A 17640-nucleotide genomic window follows, 5' to 3' on the forward strand; every position below is an offset into this window, starting at 1 on the left:
GTCTTTCATTGGGGGAGACTTCTAATTTATTATGTGTTGCATTGATGTTTGTCATTGATGCCAACACTAGTTGTTTTGTTGTCTACCGGATTCCAATAGAGTGGTTGGATCATCATGTTGATCTAGAGATTTGTCTTCGGGTTTTGGTCATGATGTTGGAATTGATTTGGATTGGTTATTCATGTGTTCCTGATGTGTATCACATTCAATTGGTTTAGGATTTGATGATCTGGATGCTATCATATGTTGTAGTAAGCCTTTTGGTTACCGATAAGGGTTCTACCTGTAGTGCTTTGATGAAGATATTTTGGTGAATCCAATAAGTGGTGTTGGTGTGGCTTCTAGAAGGTTATTAGGATGTTGATGGTTAGCATGTTCATGTTCTAGTTGATCATGGTGTTTCATTTGGTTTATGGTGACCTATTTTGGGTCTGGTGTTATTCTATTAGGTTATGGACTAGTTTATATAATGTGTTGGATGGTGCTCCCAATGCGTCACCGGTTGGATTTATTGTTTGGTTTATGTTGTTTTGGTCTTAGGCCGACTTTGTTTATCATTGGTTTGTGGGATTATGTAACAAATCTATTGTATTATCTTTTAGGTGGCCGACCTAATTGTTTAGGTCTTGAGTTGGTATAAATATGATGTAAGATCTCTTTGTAGATCGTGGGATTAAGGTTATGGGATTATCTGTGTGCGAATAAAGTTGTAATCATATGTAGAGGTTTTAGTCGATCATAGGTGATCAAATTGGGTTTGTAAAAGAGGTTTAAGACCTCCGATATTGAGCTTAACCAGAACTGTACTCAGGCATAGGTGGTTCTATTCTTGCAGTTCATTCATCTTTTCGAATTGTAGTCTAGTTTTATTTTGTAGTCAGTGAGGCTCCTTTTGTGATGAGTAGTGCACTCTAGGTTGTTGGCTTTCTTGTATGTTCAGGCCCCTCTTATTGTAATCACATACTTGTTGGAGAAGTATTATCTGATAGTGGGCAGGCTTCCCACCAATGTTTTTCTCTTTGTTGGGTTTTCCACATACAAATCATGGTGTTATTTGTTATGGATGGTTGGTAATTATTCTGTGATTTATGTTTATGCTTAATTGTTATATTTGCTATTTCGGTATTTGGTTTATACATTTTGGTAAAAAGTTTTGTTTTCTTAAAGTTTTATAATCTGTGGACATCTGATTCACCCCCCCCCTCTCAATTGTCCACCGATTATCCTAACAACCTCAACATGACAAATGAAACCAACTTCATGGCAAAAAAGGACAACTAAGAAATGTGTGGTCAACAGGTATGGCAACCAAATGATAATAGAAGTCATATGGAGAGCCAATGCTAAACATTATGAAATCATACACAAAGCAAGTCCCATTACCAAGTAGTAAATAAAGGCAATCCACCAAACTTGACGATGTCAATATAGTAGAGCAAAGTATAGAAGGAAAATAAGGGTATGTGCAAGATCATAAGGAGCCAAAAAGTGGCAATATTCTAACTAAAACCCTAATTGATAGGCTTATTAAAAAATATCTATAACTTTCAAACAATATAACATTTTTTGAAAATGTGTCACATTATATGCTTTTGTAGCATCCTAAAATTGCGACACTTGCAATTTCGACTGCATTTCGGTCTTCATGATGGTGACGCAACACGCAACCTGAATGGAGACCCCAAAACTTGCTCACGACACTAAAAACTGCATTTTTCAAGCACCATTGGCCTGAACCTCCTTGCACCCCGCTGTCCCGGAGGTGGGACCAGAGCGCCCAGCGCCCTGGTCCCTCAGGACCAGGGTGCCCAGCGCCCTGGTCCCTGGGTCCTATTTTGGACCCAGTTTCCTAAGTGATATCAGGTCTTTTTGATTGCAATTTGGAAATATACTTCCCTGGTCGGCCTAAGGTCGGGAAAATCAGTCTATCAGCCCTAATTGACAAGTATATAAACTACATTTTTCTCTCTCATTTGGGATAGAAGACATACATGACGGAAAAAGCGTGGAAACTATACTCAAGCATTCAAGCATTCAAGCAATTGATCATTCCAAGTCTCCATTCAAGGCTAAGTGTTGCATTCAAGTCAAGGATTCAACCATTGAAGAGGAGATCACTTATTACATGCTACATACTACAACATACAACATCTAAACCTTTGCACATAAGGATACAAACATCCTTAGAACAAGGTATTAGTACTTGTTTTACATTACAGTCATTTACATTTACAGCACTTGCTCATTTCTTGGTTAATTCCAAAACCGGGGTTTGACCTAAAGGCAAACCCCCAATCCCTAACCCCCCAATCGACTTCGCTTTTCTGTGTGTAGGTTGCAGGTACGCGGCTGAGATTGAAGATTTGGAATCCTTGTGCAGAGACGAACCGATCCCACTTCATTTCGCGGATTTTTCGGAGGACCGTGGCGCCAGGCGCCATCGTCCCGACAACTTTTTCTCAAATTTGCAGGACAGTGCCATATCGACATTCTACTGCTAATTCCAGGTCCGCAGCTTCATCCTATAACCTAAACTCAGTTTATAAGCGAATCTTTATGATTTTCTATGCATCCTTAGCTTAATTTCCTTAATCAACATTCTTTACAAAAGAGGGTAGCTTTGCTTTCCAAACCCTTGAAATTCATTTAGCATCCAATCTTACATTGTGTGGGATTGAATCTAATGAGTTTCAACCCCTCTTTTGAATGTAAAGTCTTCCCCCTAAGTGAAAACCCATCGAATCCTAGCGAACCTCCCTTCTCTCTCCTCAGAGTTAGAAGAGGGGAGACCAACTAGGGTTCGACCGCGATTTTCCGCTTTACATTTTGGTGAACCTGACGTGAACATCCTTTCTGATTATTCATGATTAGATCTGAAAATTGATTCCTTGATTACATTTCCATGTTTGATCTTTTGCAAAATTTTAGAGGTGATTGCATAAAAACCCTAAATTTTCTTTTTTTTTGAACATTGAACTTGTGAAATGTTTAATTATTAATGCTTGCTTCAGATCTGCTTTTCTATTATAAATTATCAATTCATATCTATACTTTAATTTTGAAAATTAAGTGGTTAAATGTCAAAACCCTAATTTTTGAAACCCTCTTAATTCAACCTTTGTTTGACAATTTGACCGATCAAAACATCTCCAAATCAGCTATAACTTTGGATTCTGTAATAAAATCACAATATCTTTCATCACTGAAAATTTGGAAAAAAGTTGCGAGGACCGTGTTGCACTCCGAGCGCCATCGTCCCCGACATTTTTTCCAAAATTTCGGGAGCGAGATCTTGCTGTATTTTCCTGCTAAAATCCAGAATTTTGGTTGATTTTGTCAATTGTAACACTTTCAAAATTACGGTCAAAGTTGGTCTTGTGATTGCTTGGTTTAAGGCTCCTAATCATTCAAAAATTGTGGAAATTGAAATTTTGTGTCAAAATTGTGTTCTTACTGTCCTAAATCTGAAAATTGTGTTTGCATTCATTAAAAATTTCAGTGCTTTATTCAAATTCTTACAATTTGTGATTTTTGAAATTAAGTGCTTAATTACAACAACTTTGATTTCCGCTTTCAAAATTGAATTTTGCGTGAAATTGAATCAATTTTTAAATTTCAAAACTTGCACTGCTTTTGACATTCCCTCTAAAATCATAAAATTCAAAATTTCAATTTCCCTCTCTTTTTCAAAATTCAAATTTTGCATTTTTCGACAATCTTGATAGGGTTCAATTTTGAGATTGCAACTTTAATTTGGCCTATCTACAGATCGTAAAATCACTCAATTTTTTCAGATTAGCTCTAAAATCATCATACCTTTCATCCCTGCAAATTTCAAAAAAAGTTGCAAGGACCGTGTTGCACTCCGAGCACCACGGTCCCGAACATTTTTTCCGAAATTTCGGGAGACTGTTGTGATTGCATTTAACAGCTTAAATCTAGAAGATTGGCTGTTTTTACTGAAAATTGCTACCTCTAAAATCAAAATCTTCTCTCTCTCTCTAGTGCATGAGTTTTACAACAGTAAGCCCTACTTACACTATTCCCGTTAGACGAAGCCGTAGAATTAAGTCCTTCCGAGGTTTAACTACCGAGGAGATGGAACCTAATTTGAGTAGCCTTTTTAACGAGGACATGGGTAATTCCTCTAATCCTCCTAATGATGAAGAAGCTCCCCATGAAGTTTCTGTTGAACAACTTTCCAAATTGGATAACCAATTTGACGATTTTCACCAATGGATGTCTCATGAGTATCCCGATAGTCAAGCTCTTCCTTTAATTGAGGGTCTAAAACGCATGCTTCAAAGTGATAAGAATGGAATTGATGTTTTACGTGGTATCGCACACATTGTGGATTCGAATGTGATGCCTATGAAGAGTTGTGCTGAATCTTTAGGTTATACACAGCCTCCTACACAAGTCAATCATTCTATTCCTTTGACCACTTCTATTGCTAGTATACCTACCTTTACATCAAACATCATGGCTACCTCTATACAAGACATTCCTCCTGTGATCACTAGTCATGGGGGCAATCCTCCTTCTTCAATTAACCTTATTCCTTCATTCAATCCGACTTCTTCATTCATTCCTTCAATAAGTGTTCCTATTACATCTTCACAAATGAACATGACGCAAGGGGGCAATTCATTTAACCATTCCATTCCTCCTTGTAGTGTTCCTCCTATCCAATCATCCCCTATGGTTGACTATCATAGGGTCCCACCACCTTACTCTTTACCTTCTTTCAATAACATCACACCTCCATCTCAATCTAACACACCTAATATGAACTCTTCGACTGAAGCTACCATTAATAATCTTGCACAAACTGTCTCTTCTTTACAGCAACAAATTGCCTCTATGAATCAATCTAAGTTTAGTGTGCCCACATTTGATGTTGCGAGCCCACTTTCTCTTGATATTGTTCGAGCTATTCCTCCTAAACATGTTGAAATCCCGCATTTGGAGCTTTATAATGGTAAAGGAGATCCTCTAACACATGTTAAGACTTTTCAAACAATATGTACTGATTTTGCTTATGACCAAAGGTTGCTTGCAAAACTATTCACCAGAACATTAAGAGACAAAGCCCTACAATGGTATTGCTCGTTGCCTTCTTATTCTATTACTTCTTTCGAACAACTTGCAAATGCTTTCATTCAACAATTTCAAAACAATATAAGTCCTAAAGTTACTTTGATTGATTTAATGCATTGTAAACAAGGTGTTAAAGAAAAAGTGACTGATTTCATTGGTAGATATAAGCATTTGTATGCTCAAATTTCTTTTCCAGTGCCAAATAATGATATTCAAAGAATCTTTATTTCTAATTTGCAAAAAGATATTCGAGACAAACTTCTATTTTCTGAGTTTACTTCTTTCCAACAGTTGTGTGCCACTCTTCACAATTATCAACTGACTGTGAGTCAAATGGAACAATCACATCCTATGGCTCCAAGTGATAAGGGTGATAGCAGTCAACAACCATTTGGGAAGTTTAAACCGAACAGAGATTCCATCAAATTCAATGAAAACATCATCAACAACAATGTGAATGCAGCATCAGGTGTGCCTCCTATTTCTAAATTTTTCAGGAAAGAAAGAAAGTATACTCCTTTGAATGAATCATTGCATGATATTATGAATAAGTTATTGGAACAAAATGTGCTTACTCTTCCTCCTATAAGACAAATTGATCCTGCAAAGATTACTTCACCTTATTTTGATCACAAATCTTTTTGTCACTTTCATCGTCAGCCTGGGCATGATACTGAAAAATGTTTTTCTTTAAAGGGTAAAATTCAAGATTTGATTGATAATAATACTATTTCTATTTCTGGAGTGAATGATAAAGGCAACACATCTGTAGCTCCTCCTAACCAAAATCTTCAGATTTTTACTGATCCATTACCTTCTCATACCTCTCATACCTCTAATGTGATTGAGGCTAATGATTCCTCTTTCTCATCTGATGGTCTTGTGTCTATGACTCCGAATGTGATTAACTTTTTAGAGTAGCAAGAAATCCCTAAAGAACCTTCCATCACATTTGATTCCAGTGAAACCATTAGAGCACCTGATGGTCCTTTATACATAGTTGCAAAAGTCAAAAATACACCTTGCCGTGGAGTGCTTATTGATCCTTCGTGCATGGTTAATGTTATTACTGAAGAATTTCTTTTTACTTTGCAATTGAATCAAGTGATCTATGACAAAATAGATGTGATTGTGAAACTATTTGATGCATTTTCTTCTCCTGCAATTGGTTCTATTACATTGCCTATTGAGGTTCATAATAAATCTCTTGATGTGAACTTTGCTATTATTCCATCTTCCGAACAATTTCGTGTGAAGCTTGGCTATCCTTGGCTATCTTCCATGAAAGCTATTGCTTCTCCTATTCATAAGTGTTTGAAATTTCCCCATAATGGTGAAGTTGTTACTGTCAATCATAGTCTCTTTAAACCAGCTGAAAGAACCTCTAGTGTTCCTATTGATTACTTTTGGCCCAAACAATTCCAATCTCTTCCTCCGCGAAGTGATCATCTTTTTAAATCTTATCAAAAGTGGAAAACAGATATGATCCTATCTCTAAGTGAACCTAGAACACCTAAACTTGACATTCCTATCATTCTTGAGAAGGAAATTCTTCCTTTGAAAGACAAAACTAATGTCTTTCCCCAAGAAGATTCCCAACCCGTCCACATGGATGTGACTATGTCTATGCCTAATAAATCTTCTAAAAGTAGACCTATACCTCCTCGTCATGATGGACTTGGTCTTCTTCCTAAACCAAAAATTCTTCCTTTATATGGAGCAGTTCCTCCTCCGTCCTTTTATAGAGAGAAGAGACCTTCTTCTTCTCCTATTATCCAGCCTAAGAGACCACAACCTAAACACCCAAGTGATAAGGATGAGAACATTCCTCCTCCTCTATCTTCTACACTTCCTACTAAGACTAGACGTAATCGTTCTGCACGGGAACGCCGATGAAAGCGTTGTCTTAGGGCTCAAGCAGCTGCTTCTCAAACTTTACAATCTCCAAAAACACCTTCAACAAGCATTATTCCATTTTCTCCTCAGCCGGATATTGAGCCTAAATCTCCTAAACATAAGATGCATGATGGTCTTGATCCTGTGCGAGTTAAAGATCCTATTTTTATAAATCTTGATGATGATATAGATGAAAATGTTATGCATGATGAAAATGTTACTCCTCTTGCTTCTGATAGCGAATATGAACTTGTTGATGTTGATAACCATTTATCTAATGAATTTTCTAAAGCACTTATCCTAGCTCCTAGACAAGAACAATGTGGCTTGGAACATGAACATAGCCCTTGTTTGGATCTTGTGATAGCTCCATCTGCTGTGTTGGATGTTCCTCCTCTAGCGTGTTCCCTGCCTTCCCGAAACATTGATCAGCAAGATCGGGGGGGTAGATGACGTGCTAGACTAGTTAAATTAGCATGGCAGATTCTCTCCCCCTCCCTTTTGTTACTTCTTCTATATGTTATTCTCATTCTTCTATTTGTTGTCCTTAGTGTTGTCTACTTGAGGACGATGCAAAGCATTGAGATCTCTTTGGTCTCTCTCATGTTGACTCAAAAGACACATGTGTTCCCTTCTTCTAGGTGACCTTCCTTGATTGGGGAATGAAGAACAATTATGCATACATCCATATGATATATACATGACTTATCATACAGCATATTGACCCCGAGGAAAGCGAAGTCACCTCATGCTTTGTGTTTTGTGTCTATTATCCTTGGGTTTATCTCACACTTGGGGGCTAAATCTTTGCGATAACGTGCTCCTTTTCCTTTCTCATTTCTTATGTGTATCACTATGTTAAAACAATCAGCCCTATTGAGGCGTGTGCGATCACTTTAACGTAGGGGGGCATACACCCTGTCTATCCTTTCAAAGATACTTGAAAATTTCTTGGCAAACTTAGCTTTGTCTTGAAGATTTTTGGTATTTCTTTTGCATGACTCATAGTGAGGGAACCTTACTACTGACAGTCATGGTTCTTCCTCGTGATCTTCCCTTTTACTTTGTCAATCGAAGTCGTAAGATCCTTAGTCCACTGGGGGCTTGGTGTGTCTTGCCTCCTTGACGCGGTGAAAGTCTTTCAACGTTGTTTCCTTGTACTTTACCGGAAGTATGAGCATACATACTCCCGCTAAAGTGGGGGCTAAATGTAGCGTCCTAAAATTGTGACACTTGCAATTTCGACTGCATTTCGGTCTTCACGATGGCGACGCAACACGCAACCTGAATGGAGACCCCAAAACTTGCTCACGACACTGAAAACTGCATTTTTCAAGCACCATTGGCCTTAACCTCCTTGCACCCCGCTGTCCCAGAGGTGGGACTAGAGCGCCTAGCGCCCTGGTCCCTCAAGACCAGGGCACCCAGCGCCCTGGTCCTCCAGGACCATGGCGCCCAGCGCCCTGGTCCCTGGGTCCTATTTTGGGCCCGGTTTCCTAAGTGATATCGGGTCTTTTTGATTGCAATTTGGAAATATACTTCCTTGGTCGGCCTAAGGTCGGGAAAATCAGTCTATCAGCCCTAATTGACAAGTATATAAACTACATTTTTCTCTCTCATTTGGGATAGAAGACATACATGATGGAAAAAGCATGGAAACTATACTCAAGCATTCAAGCATTCAAGCAATTGATCATTCCAAGTCTCCATTCAAGGCTAAGTGTTGCATTCAAGTCAAGGATTCAACCATTGAAGAGGAGATCACTTATTACATGCTACATACTACAACATACAACATCTAAACCTTTGCACATAAGGATACAAACATCCTTAGAACAAGGTATTAGTACTTGTTTTACATTATAGTCATTTACATTTACAGCACTTGCTCATTTCTTGGTTAATTCCAAAACTGGGGTTTGACCTAAAGGCAAACCCCCAATCCCTAACCCCCCAATCGTCTTCGCTTTTCTGTGTGTAGGTTGCAGGTACGCGGCTGAGATTGAAGATTTGGAATCCTTGTGCAAAGACGAACCGATCCCACTTCGTTTCGCGGATTTTTTGGAGGACCGTGGCACCGGGCGCCATCGTCCCGACAACTTTTTCTCAAATTTGCAGGACAGCGCCGTATCGACATTCTACTACTAATTCCAGGTCTGCAGCTTCATCCTATAACCTAAACTTAGTTTATAAGCGAATCTTTATGACTTTCTATGCATCCTTAGCTTAATTTCCTTAATCAACATTCTTTACAAAAGAGGGTAGCTTTGCTTTCCAAACCCTTGAAATTCATTTAGCATCCAATCTTACATTGTGTGGGATTGAATCTTATGAGTTTCAACCCCTCTTTTGAATGTAAAGTCTTCCCCCTAAGTGAAAACCCATCGAATCCTAGCGAACCTCCCTTCTCTCTCCTCGGAGTTAGAAGAGGGGAGACCAACTAGGGTTCGACCGCGATTTTCCACTTTACAGCTTTATATACTATAGGATTAAAAAAAATGAATTTCATAAAGTTTTGACCAAGTTATGGTGATCAGACATACAAGTTTTTATATTTTTAAAAAGTTATAGTAAAAAAATCATAATTAATTATAGATATAAAGATATTATGATTTGATTGTGGTTAGGGTGGTCAGACAAACACCTGTTAATGCATGATAGCTTCAGTAAGATAAATGATTGAATGAGAGATAAATGAAGTCTCTCATTCAATCATTTATCCTATTGATAAATTATGATGAAAACTTCAAGCTATTAATCCTTCATTTGATGACCATTCTTCATTCATATACGTTCAACTACTTAGTTTGATCACTGCTTGACTATCAATAATCATCCTATAGCATACCAATTAATATCAGTTTGTCTTATTAACTGTGATCACTGATTATTAATCGGGCTAACCAATGTATTCCGATTTATATCAGTTAATATATTTAACAATAAACAAAGATTATTATCGAATTAACTAAACACCGATTGGTATCAGGTGGCAATTTAAATATGCACCGATTGATATCGGGTTAACATACACCAATTGGTATTGGGTGGCAAGGTAAATACACACTGATGGTTATCAGGATGTTAAGATAAGTATACACCGATGGGTATCAGTTTGTTAACATACACTGATTGTAATTACTGCGATAAGCCAAGGGGCACGACCAAGTAATGTCTTGATCGGTCATGTCTAAAAGACATGACCAATCAAGGAATTGCTTGATCGTACCTAGCTTGCATATGCATATCAATTGGCATTTGTGAGAAGGACATCAAAATCAATAAATGCTCCTCTCACCTACCATACAAAAGAAGATAATCATATTTATCATATAAATAGATAATACATAGATCAAGAAAATATAAACTAGAATATATCTTGCATATTGAATTGATAATTGAACATCATTTACATTGTATCAGAGCTATAGTTAAATTGAACCTGAGGCTATTCAATTTTCTAGAAAATTCAAAACAAGCATATATTCACATCACAATTCTTCTAATGGCTAGCACTATCAGATTTGAAGATAGACTCGGAGGAGGTGATGACTTCTCAGCATGGAAGTTCAGAATTTAGATGATTCTAAAAGAAAATAAAGTCGAATCATTCATAAAAACTGAAACTACAAAACCTGAGATTGAACTTGACAAAACAACTTGGAGAGAGGGAAATGAAAAGGCCATCAAAATCATAGTTGATGGGGTGAGAAATAATATTATGCCCATCATAAGGAAACATGAAACAACCTACAACATGTTCAAAGCACTTGAAGATGCATTTGAGATATCTAATGCCAGTAGAACCTTGGCTTTAAAAAGATAAATAAATCACATAGCCATGATCAAAGGAGAATCAGTCAATGCCTACTTCATGTGAATATCAGCCCTAAGGGATGAATTGGCAACCCTTGGATATGAGATCCAAAGCAAAGAATTAACACTCATTTCTCTAGATGGGTTGCCTAGCATATGGGAAACATTCATCCAAGGCATTAGTGCAAGGGATGAATTTCCAAAATTTGATAGGCTAAAGGCTGACTGTCTCCAAGAGGAATCAAGGAAAATAAGAAAGGGATCAAGCAAAAGAATATAGATGAAGATCTCCAAGTTCTAAATACAAACTCAAACAAGAAAAGCAAGCAGAAACAATTTAGAAAGAGAAAGGGTCGTCACGACAAGAACACCTTCAAGAAGGACCTTTCTCAGATTAAATGTTACAGATGTGACAAATTTGGGCACTATGTTGCCAAATGTCTAGAAAGAGCTAAGAAACAAGCCACATTTGCCAAAAATAGGAAAATCTAAAAGGGAAGACGACCCCGAGAAGTATGTACTCTATTCAACACTCACAAATCAAGCATCAAACAAATTTAACTCTTGGGTGATTGACAGTGGCTCGTCTAGACACATTATAGGATTCAGAGAAGTGCTAGACTCCATGAAATAGGAGAATGATGAGGAAGTAACTATCGGAGATGACTCTACACATCCAATCAAAAGAGTTGGAACCTGCACCATCAAACTAAAGTCAGGTGTATCATTACAACTTAAAGGAATACTATATGTTCCAGGCATCAAGAGAAACCTAGTCTCAATATCAGTATTGGAGGACAAAGGATACAAAGTGACCTTCATGGACAACAGAGTGTTGGCTTGGCCAAAGAGTTCATCCATAAAGAAAGCTAAAACTATTGGTCAAAGACAAGGCTACTTGTATGAGCTATGCACAGAGCCCAACTTAGTCCTAATCCATGAAACTATAGATACTAATGAAGTCTGGCATAGAAGACTAGGCCACCTGAATTTAAGAGCTTTATCATCAATTGGAGACCTTTTCATGGGTCTACCTAAGTTAAAGCAATATCATTCAAGGGCATGCAAAGGATGTGCCCTAGGTAAAAATACTAAGGGTGCTTTTCAAAATAGTACTAGGAAAACAAGTAAAATTTTAGAGTTAGTTCATTCTGATGTATGTGGACCCATGTCTGTATCTTCTTTGGGGGGATTTTTGTATTATGTAATATTTGTCGATGACTACTCTAGGAAAACTTGGATCTAATTTCTGAAATCTAAAGAATAAGAAGAGATCCTTAATAGGTTTAAAGAATTCATATCACTAACAGAGAACTACTCAAGAAATAAAATTAAAACCCTAAGAACTGATAATGGGGGGGAATACACATCAGAATTATTTAAAGAGTTTTGTAAAAAATTAGGGATTAAGAGGGAGTTAACAATACCTTATAATCCTCAATAAAATGGGGTAGATGAGAGGAAAAATAGGACAATCGTTGAAGTTGTCAAAGGTATGATTCTTGATCAGAATCTAAATGTCAATCTTTGGGCAGAAGCAACTAGCACTATTGTATATATTCAAAACATATGTCCTCACTCCCATCTTGAAGATAAGAGCCATGAGGAAGTCTTTACTAAATCAAAACCAGATATTAGTCACCTTAGGATATTTGGATGCCCTATCTATATTCATGTACCTAGGGAGAAAAATTTTAAATTAGAGCCTTCTAGAAAAAGGGGAATCCTTGTAGGATATAGTGAAACCTCCAAAGCCTACAGGATCTATATACTTGGTCAAAAGAATATTGAACTAAGTAGGGATGTGATCTTTGAAGAAGACTTAGCCTTCAAAAGAGCCCAAAGCTCACTAGACCTTGAAGTCTATATCCCTACCCCTAGCATAGATGAAGATCCTACTCCTAAGCTTTAGAGGAAGAATCCTGAGGAAATTATAGTTGAAACTCAAAATCCACCTAGAGAAAACCTCAAGAAAAGACCACTATGGGCCACCAAGACTATAGAAAAAGCTCATAAGTTTTTTACTCCTTTAGGAACCTTCAGGGAAAGAAAAAGGCCTAATAAATTCACTAGCTATGTTGCCCTTATGAATGATCTCTCTTAAGCTGAACCAAACAATGTATCAGTTGCACTTGAACATCAAGTATGGAAGGATGCCATATCTGAAGAGTATCAGTCCATTATGAAAAATGATGTTTGGGAGATTGTTCCTAGGCCAACTAAGAAATCTGTTGGTTCATCTAAATGGATTTTCAAGATCAAACATGCTGCAAATGGTAGTATTGAAAAACACAAGGCTAGATTTGTAGCTAGAGGGTTCTCACAAAGGGAAGGAATAGATTATGAAGAAACTTTTGCACCTGTTGCCAAGTATACATCAGTAAGAGTTGTATTAGCCATTGCAACAGCAAAGGGGTGGAAGGTACACTAGATGGATGTTAAGACAACATTTCTAAATGGTGATATCTTAGAAGAAGTCTACCTAGAGCAACTTGAAGGGTTTGAAATTCATGATGCAGAGTCTCATGTGTGTAGACTCAAGAAAGCTCTCTATGGGCTTAAACAAGCTCCCAGGGCCTGGTATGAAAGAATTGACACCTATCTCTTAGGACTAGGCTTCTCTAAGAATGATGCAGATCCTAATCTCTACCTCAAAAGAAATAAAGGTGATATGCTAATATTGATTTTATATGTTGATGACTTATTAATCACAGGAAATGATCACCTTATAGATCAATGCAAGAAATATCTATCCAAAGAATTTGATATGAAGGACTTGGGACTCCTTCATTACTTCCTAGGATTGGAAGTATGGCAGAATTTTGACAACAATATACTAAACCAAGGAAAGTATACCTTGGATATTTTGAAGAGATTTAGAATGCTAAACTGTAGGCCCATGACCTCTCCTATGGAAACCAATTTACATAAACTTAAAGAAGTAGCAGTAGAGTCACAACCCATTGGCCCTACTCAATATAGATAGATAATTGGGTCCCTGATGTACCTGGTAAATACAAGGCTAGATATTTGTTATGCAGTTAATGCTCTAAGTCAGTTTATATGTGAACCCAAGGAGATACACCTAGTTGCAGTAAAACACATTATGAGATACCTACAAGGTACCCTAAACCTTGGTCTCAAATATGAGAAAATTGATATAGACCTACATGGATTTACAGATTCAAATTGGGCTGGAAGTGTGATTGACAGCTATGATATCTTGGATCAGCAGGAAGCAGCCTTCTGTGTAGCTCAAAGCTCCACCGAGATAGAATACATTGTAGCTTCTATGGCTATCTGAGAGGCAATATTGCTTAGGAAGTTGCTTGTGGGGTTGTTTGGAGAGCCTATGAAACTCACTGTTATACATTGTGACAATCAGAGCTGCATAAAATTTTCAGTAAATCAAGTATTCCATGACAGATCCAAGCATACTGAGATTCCATACCACTATGTGCGAGATATGGTAGATAGGAATGTGATCCAATTAGAATATGTTTGTATAGGAGATCAAACTGTAGATATTCTGACCAAACCTCTTTCCAGAGTGAAGGTTGATCACTTCAAAAAAGGTTTAGGTATGATAGAAAGATAATTTTCTTTGTAATCTTTATTTGCATATCAATAAGATGTTTAATATGTAAACTTTTTTGTCATGATAGGACATTTTGGATTTTATCCCCTGGGTTCATATCTAAGAGGCGACAATCTCTCAAGATAATGAACACATGTATGTAGACATTATAAGGTGATGATCTTATGATGTCCAAACCAATTATCATGTTTGATCTCTAGTGTGTCATGGATGTGCCATGATTGTGTTGTGGTAAAACATTTGTATAAGATGTTAGTGCACATACCACAACTTGGATAAGATGAGAATTTAATCTTTCTCATATGATTATTCTTAAGTATTGTGTGTTTAGGCAATACTGACATCACATGCTTAGGTGATATCCTGTCATCACAAGATTGATGTGATGGACATTTGTATTATGTGTTTAGGTGATACTTCATATCATGTGATTAGGTGATATGATTTTCTCTAGAGTCATATTGTGTAAAGAATACTAACCATCATTTGAATTGTGATGCTTGATATATTGTTTTCATTTATCGTACCTAGCTAAGAGGGAGTGTTAATGCATGATAGCTTCGGTAAGATAAATGATTGAATGAGAGATAAATGAAGTCTCTCATTCAATCATTTATCTTATCAATAAATTATGATGAAAACTTCAAGCTATTAATCCTTCATTTGATGACCATTATTCATTCATATACGTTCAACTACTTAGTTCGATCAATGCTTGACTATGGATAATCATCCTATAGCATACCGATTAATATTGGTTTATATTTTAACGTATGAATCCTGATTAATATCGGTTTGTCTTATTAACTATGATCATCGATTATTAATCGGGCTAACCAATGTATTCCAATTTATATCGGTTAATATATTTAACAGTAAACAAAGATGATTATCGAATTAACTAAACACCGATTGGTATCGGGTGGCAATTTAAATATGCACCAATTGATATTGGGTTAACATACACCGATTGTAATTACTGCAATAAGCCAAGGGGCACGATCAAGTAATGTCTTGATCGGTCATATCTAAAAGACATGACCTATCAAGGCATTGCTTGATCGTACCCAGCTTGCATATACATATCAATTGGCATTTGTGAGAAGGACATCGAAATCAATAAATGCTCCTCTCACCTGCCATACAAAAGAAGATAATCAGATTTATCATATAAATAGATAATACATAGATCAATAAAATATAAACTAGGATATATCTTGCATATTGAATTGAGAATTGAACATCATTTACAACACCTGCTTCTTATCTTTTTCCTAAAATTATAGTAATACTGCATTGAAATTTCAAATTTTTATCAAATCAAGATTTATTTTTTTTAGAAAACAAATAGTAGATTAGAAACTAAATTTAATTTTTTATAGATTCTATTCTTACATATTTTTGAAATAATGTGGGTAACTTATTCAAATTTTTATTTCAAGTTTCCTAACTCTATTTTTCTGATTTTCATTGCCACTTAAGGGCCTATTTGGCCCATCATGATCATTCACATACCCATAATATGTTGATAAGACCATAGATCCAAATGATTTATTAAACAATAACCATATGTCAACATGAAAAGGGGGTGGGTGATCAAATCCCAACCTCGGTCATTAATTTTTCAAAAGAGGGGAAGGTCTTTCCCAAGCACCTCTTGATAAGATATCTTTTCACCAATTGTCTTTTTAGAAAGAAGATTAGCTAAAACATTAACTTCCCTATAACAATAATGAATCTCATAAGAAGCAAAATAATTGAGTTGCGGGAGAACTTTATCCAAAAGGTATTAGATCTTGCAAGCATGTCTCCTCTTATTAGTGAGAACATTAAATATAAACATATAATCTCCTTCAATAATTAAATCTTCGATACCAAGGGAAATAGCCAAATCAAGACCAAGGCTATGACCCTGAAGCTCTACATTATCATTAGACCAATCTTTAATGAATTTACAAGAAACTTTAATAATAGTTGCATTAGAATTAGATATGATAGCACCAATACCCGATTCTCCTAGATTTTCTCTTGTAGCCCCATCATAGTTCAAATTAAGTTTACCCATAGGACGAAGAAAACACTTCTAGCCTCCCTTATTTTAGTCAATTTATCTTAACTACTACCAACAAATCCTTGCATAGGAAGAGTTTTAAGCAGAGGCCAATATTAAGTCACTTCATTATCCCAAGAAGAAAATAATCTAACATGATCAAGAGTCTTAAAAATGAAAGACATTACCACTTCTGATATAGATTTTTCTATAATGAACAAAACATTAGGCAAAGAACAAATTTTCTTTCTAAAGATTCTATTATTTCATTCAAGGCAAATGTTCCAAACAATCAAAGAAGGGCCAACTTCCTTAAGACATGAAAAATATGAAGATGAGGAAGAAAACCATACTAGCTGACTAGCAAATTGTCAATCAAGAAAGGACATAAAGATGAAAAGCATCCCATCCTCCTAAAAAGCCAATACCAACATTGAGTAGAGAAGAGGCAATGCAAAAAGGGATGACTTGTAGATCCAATAATGTGACCACAAAGGGCACAAGGAAAGACAACAGTAATACCAAGATGATCTAATCTTAATCTAGTTAAAACCCTATCTTGAATAGCCAACCAAGAAAAAGCACTAGCTTTAGGTAGACATGACAAGCCCCAAAGTAACTTACTAGAGCAAACAATGAGATGATCAACCAAAATAAGAGATGTGTACCCCTCCTTTACAGTATAATTACCCGGTTTTTCCTTAGTCCATATGAGTTCATCATTTTTATCAATAAACACCATCTATCTATTCTTTAAAATCTCATGATAAGCCAATTTCATAATTATATCATTACATCTACATAAAATACTCTCAAATCTGAACTTTGTTATTATCATTTTTGGAAGAAAAAGTGTTTGAATTAGGTATTATAGTATTACTACTATTGGTTTACATTTGTGCAAGAAATGATTCAAAATTTGTTTTATTGATTTTTAACCACACCAATATTTGATTCTATTTTAACCATTTTTATTTTTCAACAACTATAATATCAAGTTTCAATTAAACTATTGTTGGCATTTTCATTGAGGTAATTGTCGATGAGAAATGCATGCTATTGATTTTCCTAATTTATTTAAATTTTAAACTTGTATACAATTTAGCAAAATGTTATGCGAGATTATAAATTGGTATCACAAAGTAAGTTTTCTCAATCTTTTTATTTATTTATTATAGAC

Source organism: Cryptomeria japonica, chromosome 7 (assembly GCF_030272615.1).
Source record: "Cryptomeria japonica chromosome 7, Sugi_1.0, whole genome shotgun sequence".
In the NCBI taxonomy this organism is placed as follows: Eukaryota; Viridiplantae; Streptophyta; class Pinopsida; order Cupressales; family Cupressaceae; genus Cryptomeria; species Cryptomeria japonica.